The 7,032-nt window shown below is 57.7% G+C and overlaps 1 long non-coding RNA gene across 1 annotated transcript; it reads left to right on the top strand.

The window, feature by feature from the left end:
• Window positions 1–279: 279 nt before the first annotated feature.
• On the top strand, window positions 280–2,939 carry LOC136108032 (uncharacterized). The gene is made up of 4 exons (XR_011741647.1): window positions 280–1,004; window positions 1,342–1,500; window positions 1,588–1,673; window positions 2,369–2,939. It is a non-coding gene; the product is annotated as an uncharacterized lncRNA (long non-coding RNA).
• Window positions 2,940–7,032: the final 4,093 nt, after the last annotated feature.

Below are 7,032 nucleotides of genomic sequence, written 5' to 3'. Positions count from 1 at the left end.
TCCTCCCTTCATTGGTTCTCTCCTCTCTGGCCAAGCTTGGCCCGCGTGTCCTGGGGAGGATTTGCCATGGCAAGGCAAGGGCACGGTTGACCACACTAATGTACGGAACTCGGTAGAGTTTTATACCGATGGCTGAACAGCAGCGACACCAATGGTGCTTAGAGGATGCTTTCAGAGATGGAGATTGTCCAAAGCCCCATGAGCGCAGCCAGCGGGCCAGCCTGTCTGTGCAGGGCCGCCCAGAGATCGTTCACCTGCTGGAACGTTTTCTGCCCAGCCCAGAACTACAGACGCAACGACGGAGCTCGACGTTAAAATGAACTGCAGTCCCCCGGCTGGGGCTGGGTCGTTGGTTCTCTCCTGTCTGGGCAAGCTTGGCCAGCGTGTCCTGGGGAGGATTTGCCACGGCGAGGAAACGGCACAGTTGACCACACTAATGTAGGGAACTCGGTAGAGTTTTATACCGATGGCTGAACAGCAGCGACACCGATGGTGCTTAGAGGATGCTTTCAGAGATGGAGATTTCTGGGCAACAGCTTTTCCACTGTATTAAAATAATGGAATTGGTACTGTTGCGTGATCCGGTTAAAGGCTTCATTACCATTCTGCATGTACTTATGACCCAGCCAAAAAAGCAGGAAGGCAAATGAGTGTGGCTTTCTCCCAGGTGATCTGCAGGGGGCCCCTGGGAAGAGAGTTTGGGGCTGTTTTGGGCTGTGGCCCAGGGGGAGAAGAAGGGACTTGGCCCTGTCCAGTCCTGAGCCCGCTCACTCTCCCCAGCTTGTTCATTCTGGCCCTTGTAACCTGCGTGTGGCACCAGCTCCACCATCTCCTCTCTGAATCCCCAGCAGGCTGCTGCAGAAGGGGAGCAGCTCTCCTGGCTCTCAGAGAAGAGACGCCTGTCGCAGCGGCTGGAATGTCTGCAGGGAGCAGTTGCAAGGCTGGAACTGGAGAAGACGGAGCTGAAGCAGTACAACGCTGAGCTCAGGAGGACCCTGGAGCAGGTGAAACAGGCTCTCCCTGCCTCTGCAAAGCCTCCCGGTGCTCTGGAACACCACACGTTTCCCAGACAGCACTTTGGAGCCCTCTGCTGGTTTCCTGCCCTCTCCCCGTCCCCCTGTGCACACTCACTGTCTATTTTCTCTCCCTCTGGCACCCGTTGCCTTCACAAATGCACATTCACTGGGGTACCACCCTTCCTGCCCCAGTGTCCCCATCCACACACACTGGACTCTCTCTTGCCCTTTCTCCTCCATATTCTGCTTCGAGTGCGTTTTGCCCCAACGTTCTCAGGTGCAAGTGACAGTCTCTGAGCAGAAATCTCCTTGCCCTGATGTGCAGGGGTCCTTCTGCAATTCGTTTGGCGGCCCGAGTCTCCTTCCCAAAGTGCAGGTGGAGCGTGAATGAAGGAGGCTGAAGAGATGTTGCCGTGGTCAGTCGCTGCCAGATGTGTGCGGATTGTCTCTCTCTGACCAGCGGAAGGTGCCAGGTTCTAGACAGGTGAGAACAGGATCACACTGGGTGACAGGAGGGTCTGGCCATAGGGAGGAACGATGGCAAATCCCTTTGGCCTTTTGCCTCTTTCAGGTGGCCCTCCTGGGGACACAGCTGGTGCAAGAAGCAAAATAGAAGCAGGACTCCAGGGGGCAGTCACACCCTTGGAGATGAAGGAAGTGAATTTTAACCACGAGCTACTGGGAGGGTTCAGGGGTGTGGTTGGGGAGACATTGGGGGGTGGGTGGCGAGATGGGGAGCAGGCGGATTGGAAAGGTTGTACTCTCCGAGTACCTCAGCCCATGGGGAAAGGAGGAGGGATCATTGCGGCCGGGAGCTAGGGCTGGGGAACTGGGGTCAACTGCGGCTGCGTTCCCTGTGTTTTGAAAGAAAACCCACAGGGATATGCTTGGTAGGCTCTTCGTTATTCAAATGAAGTTTGGGTTTGACTCCTCTGTCTCTTTTTCTGAACACGGAGCTCTAGCGAAGTGAATTTCTGTACAGCTGCCTCTGGGTACCCAGCACGGTGCTCCCTGTGCCCTGGGTGCCAGGCTCTGCGTTTCTCTGCCCCGGGAGCTCCTTTTCTCCTCTTTTCTGTCTCAGGGCAAGGGTGACGGTTTTAAACCAAAGAGGGGAGATCTAGACTAGATACAAGGAAGGAAGTTTTTACAATGAGAGTGGTAAAATGCTGGCACATGTTGCCCAGAGAGGTGGTAGATGCCTCATCCCTGGTAACATTCAGGTGAGATTTTATGGTGCTCGAAGCAATCTGACCTATATAGAATAGAGTAGATTAGTAGAATAGACTTTTTGGTATCAAGGGGAGTGCCCTGTCTTTCTTCCTGGTTGCTGATGCTGCTGCTTTGCTTCACAGCATCACAGGAGAGTTGAGGTGAGAAGGGGGCTGTGGAGATGACCCCTCCAAGCCTGGCCAGGAAGGTCGGGGGCCACAGGCCTGTCCAAACGGGCCTCCAAACGGAACCCTCGCACGGGCAGCAGCAGGGCAGCGTCACGGCAACCAGTGATGTGACAATGCGGCAACGCCATGATGCCACAATGGCAAGTGCTCTATAAAGCTGCTCGCCAGGAGAGCGGCCGTGGCATCTGCTGCCGGGTGCCTCTGGAGCCACAGGAGCCAGCGCAGGACGCAGCTCTAGGAGAGCTCTTGGAAGGAGCCGTGGAGCGGAGTCTGACTGCTGGAGTCCTAAAGGCAGACGCAGTGCTGAGTGCAGGAGCTGTGCAGCGCAGTCTCACCGCTGCTGTCCCCAAGGCAGACGCGGTGCCGAGTGCAGGAGCTGTGCAGTGCAGTCTCACCGCTGCTGTCCCAAAGGCAGACGCGGTGCTGAGCGCAGGAGCTGTGCAGCGCAGTCTCACCGCTGCTGTCCCAAAGGCAGACGCGGTGCTGAGCGCAGGAGCTGTGCAGCGCAGTCTCACCGCTGCTGTCCCAAAGGCAGACGCGGTGCTGAGCGCAGGAGCTGTGCAGCGCAGTCTCACCGCTGCTGTCCCAAAGGCAGACGCGGTGCTGAGCGCAGGAGCTGTGCAGCGCAGTCTCACCGCTGCTGTCCCAAAGGCAGACGCGGTGCTCAGTGCACTGTCAAACAGGCAGAGGTGAGCAGCGGGGCGATGGAGAGGGCTCAGCCGGGGAGCCTGGGACATGGCGGGGCTGCTCGGGGGCATTGGGACGGGCCTGTTCTTGCAGCCGCTGGGCAGGAGGCTCATTGAGCTGTGCCTGAGGGTCTCTGTCTTCCTAGCTCGGACACAGGAGACAACACCTGGGAGAAGTAGCTACTGGCCCAATGGACCCTGAGCTGCTGGACCTCACCCTCGGTGTCAAGATCCCCGTGACACCCGGCTCCAAGCCTGTGTTCAGCAGGGGAAAGCTGGGGGAAAAGGTAAAGGCAGAAGAAAGGGGTGGGAGGGCCAGGAATCAGTCTGGACCTTGCAGGTTTGGAAATGCCGGCCTGTGTGCCTGAGGAGCTGGGAGGTGCGTTCGTCCCTGCTGCTCCTTCCTGCCCCGTCCACACTCTGGAACATCTCTCACAGCTTCACCGGCCCTCGGGCTCGTTTGACCTTGGGGATCCCCTGGGCCGCCGGATGAGCAACGAGTACAACAGCCTGCATGACCCACATCTGAAGGCCTACCACCAACGCAAGGTCAACGTGCAGTGGCTGAAGAGACAGGGTTTCGTCACCAGTGATGGCAACGTAGGTTTGGATGAGATGGGGCTGATCAAAACGGTTCCCTCCCAGCAGGGTTCCCGAGCGCAGAGCAGGGTGTGCAGGGAGCAGCTCCCCTCCCGCCGGGGCGGCTGTTTCGGGAAGGCAGTCTGCGCAGCCGGCTTCACAGCGCTTGGGGGATTTCTGCCCCCGGCTCTCCACAGGTGGTTTGCTCGCTGAAGGAGTTCAACCAGTACAGGCAGTACCGGACCATGCTCAAGCTGGAGGCCCAGAAAGCGTTCATCCGAGAGCAGGTCAGCAAAGCGGGGTGTTCCCAGACACGCAGAGTCCCAAGGGAAGCCCTTCCCTCCTGCCCTCGTCGCGGGGCTGGAGCAGAGCCGTGTCCTGGGCCCACGGGACGCCTCAGCACGCAGGGCCGGGAGCGCTTGTCCAGCCCACAGCCAGACACAACCTGCTGTCACCTTGCAGGAGAAGCTTCGGGAACACCTGCCCAAGTTAGAGCATGCTCCCAAACGGACAGAAGCCATCAATACTTCTCGCCTGGGACAGCGGCTGCTGCTGCCTCAGAAACCATCTGGCCCGGGACCGCAGCTGCTGCAGCCTCACAAACCATCGTGCCTGCCTCCAACCAAAGTTGGAAACAACTCCATGAAATGGGGGCGACGCTTAAGAGTTGATGCTGCTTTGAGCAAGGGCCAAAGCCCCTCCCAACCTGAGCTGGGACACGAAGGTGCAGCCGGTGCGCTCACAGCTGCAGAGCCTCTGGAGGTGTCACCTCTATGCCGTCGGCAGCAAATTGAACAAGTGGCCAAAGAGCTCATGGCGCCCGTGCTGGAGGGCTGGGGGAAGCACGTAGCATCTGGTAGCTCTGAAGCATCTGAGCCAGGGCCTGTTGTCGAAGAAACCACCCAAGCGGGCAAATCTGAAGAAGAAAAATCAGGGCAAGTTGAAACAGCAGCTTCCGACAGAGCAACCTCAGGGGCTTTGCTTGACCGTCTGGCCAGAATAGTCATCGACTGCGTTCTCTGCACCGTGGAAGCCTTCGTGACTTGCCAGTGCGAACGAGGCGACCTCTGCAAATATTCTGGAATCCTGGAGCTTCTCAGGGAAGAGCTCTGCAAGGACAGCGGCAGCCATCCCAGGAGTCCTGCCCAAGGACAGGCATGGAGGAAGGCCAAGGATTCCCCAGGGCAGCTGAAGAGCAGAGCCTGGAGCCCGGGAAATGAGCAAGGCCGCCCACCCGACGAGATGGAGGGGAGAGCTGTCCCGCTGAGGATGCCCTCCCCTGCACGGGCCCGCAGTTCTCCAGACTGCGGCCAGGCTGTGGGAGGCGAGCCCCAGCAGCCGCGTCAGCAGCGAGGCCGTTAGCTGGGAGGCTTGCGGGCCATGTCCTGGGCAGGGCTGCGGCAAGAGACGCGTAGAGCCCTGGGCAGCTCCGCCAAGTACAGCCCCGTGCTTCCAATAAAGAGTTTGTTGCCAAGTGCTGGCTTGTGCCTGCCTTCCTTCCAGCCAGGCCAGACTGCGCCTGAGCATTTTCCTTGAAGTCATCCATTTCCTTCCCTCCTACAGTCTCTGTCATGCTAAGACCCTGTTTTACAGGGAATCTCATGAAGGGAGGCGAGAAGTGGCCAGCATTTTCATCTGGTTTCACAAGCTTTGCTGCCAGGCTAGTGAAGGGATGGGTCCAGTTGCAGGAAGCCTGGTTCTCACAGCGTGTGGAGGAAAATGTCGGTGTTCTCTCGAGATCCTTTTTCCAGGCCCCTTTCTCCTGAGAGCCATCTCCCCCAGCAGCTCTGCAGGAACACTTGCCGTCCCTCGCCGGGGATGGACAGCAGCGTCTCCAGCCGGGGAACGTTCTGCTCTGTCCCGTGTCGCTGGGGCCTCGTCTGTGTGGAGCGGGAGGGCAGGGATGTTATGGAGGCCCTGACTGGTGCAGGTGAGCAGGCCCAAGCAGCCCATGGCAGGGCTGCCCCAAAGCGAGGCGGTGGGAGCAACCCCTGCTCTACTGGGGACGCCCTGCTCTGCTGTGCCGCAGGCTGGGCCCGGGACGGTTCTTCATCGTGGAGCTTCCCACTGACAGACAGCCGCAGGCAGCCCCCAGATGCCTTTTTCAGGGCTACGGGAGCCGTGTGCTTTGGCAGTGCGGATGGTGGCAACTGACCGGGCTGCATGGCCAGCGGGTGAACGGCAGCATCTTGTTCCCTTTGTTCAGTACTTGCCCACCACATTTGCAATCCTACACGCTACTATCGCTCTCTCATGACAAGAAATCTAGTGCTAATCTGAAGTGAATCTTGCAGGCCCTCCAGGCATTGAGGGTCCGTAGTGCACAGCTGGTGAGGCTGCAGGAACTTGGCTTGCTTAGTCTGGAGACAGGAAGGCTGAGGTGACCCTGAGAGCAGCCTCATGTGGAGTCTCTGAGGTTGTTAGCAAGGAGGGAGCACACAAGCTGACAGCAGTTGTGCTCTGTTGTCAGCAATCTGCAGGTGATGTGTTACAGTCTCATGGCTCCAGCTGCTGATGGGTCTGGTGGAACATTCAGATCTTGCAGCACTCCGGTTGATCTCAAAGCATCGCCACAGGCCTGGTGTGGCGCAAAGGTTCACCCAAGTCTGTTGCACGGCAGCACAGCATCAGTGTGTTTGGCCTAGAGATTAACAGACTGACATTAGGTGCACTTGCCCCCCAACCCCTCCTCAAAACACCCAGAAACTTCTGGACTGATGGACCACAAGACTGTGGTCAGGTACACAGCCCTTGGCTGACAGACAGGGCCCCTGACCACTGAAATGCCTCTGTCGAGAGACCTTTGTAGGCCACTGAGCAGACATGGCCCCAGCTCAGATTCAACCAGGGTACAAATGGCGCTGCTGGAGACCCCACTGAGTTGGTCTCCTGGAGCAGTGGATCTGCAGTTGGAGACTCTCCTGCTTAGGCTGTGATGCCATCTAAAGAAACGTCCTCAAGGACTGAGCCCTGGCCTTGCTGGCAAGTGGTTACCCTTGAGATGCCATGTTTTTGGTTGGGTAAGTGAATGCACACTTTGCATCATCCTTCTGAAGTTTTGAGGATTCCCTGAGTTTGAATGAGTTTGAATTCCCAGCCATCACGGAGGCAGCCCAGAAGTCAATTTAGGCCACCGACAAGCTCCAAAGAGACTTTATTGTAGACAGAAAAGTCTAGCCAATAAACCAACTAGAAATGGGCTTTATCCAAATTATTCAGCACCCTGACAACACAAAACACAGACTGGGATACCAGTTGAGGCAATTACTGTGGTATGACCACATAAGAATGGTAAGGCTCCACGGCGTGCACACATTGACTCACAAGAAACCAAACTAGAGGCCCCTTTCACTC

Source organism: Patagioenas fasciata, chromosome 16, assembly GCF_037038585.1.
Source record: "Patagioenas fasciata isolate bPatFas1 chromosome 16, bPatFas1.hap1, whole genome shotgun sequence".
Lineage (NCBI taxonomy): Eukaryota > Metazoa > Chordata > Aves > Columbiformes > Columbidae > Patagioenas > Patagioenas fasciata.
The sequence above is the reverse complement of the archived record's forward strand: the minus strand, read 5'-3'. Positions and strand labels throughout refer to the sequence as shown.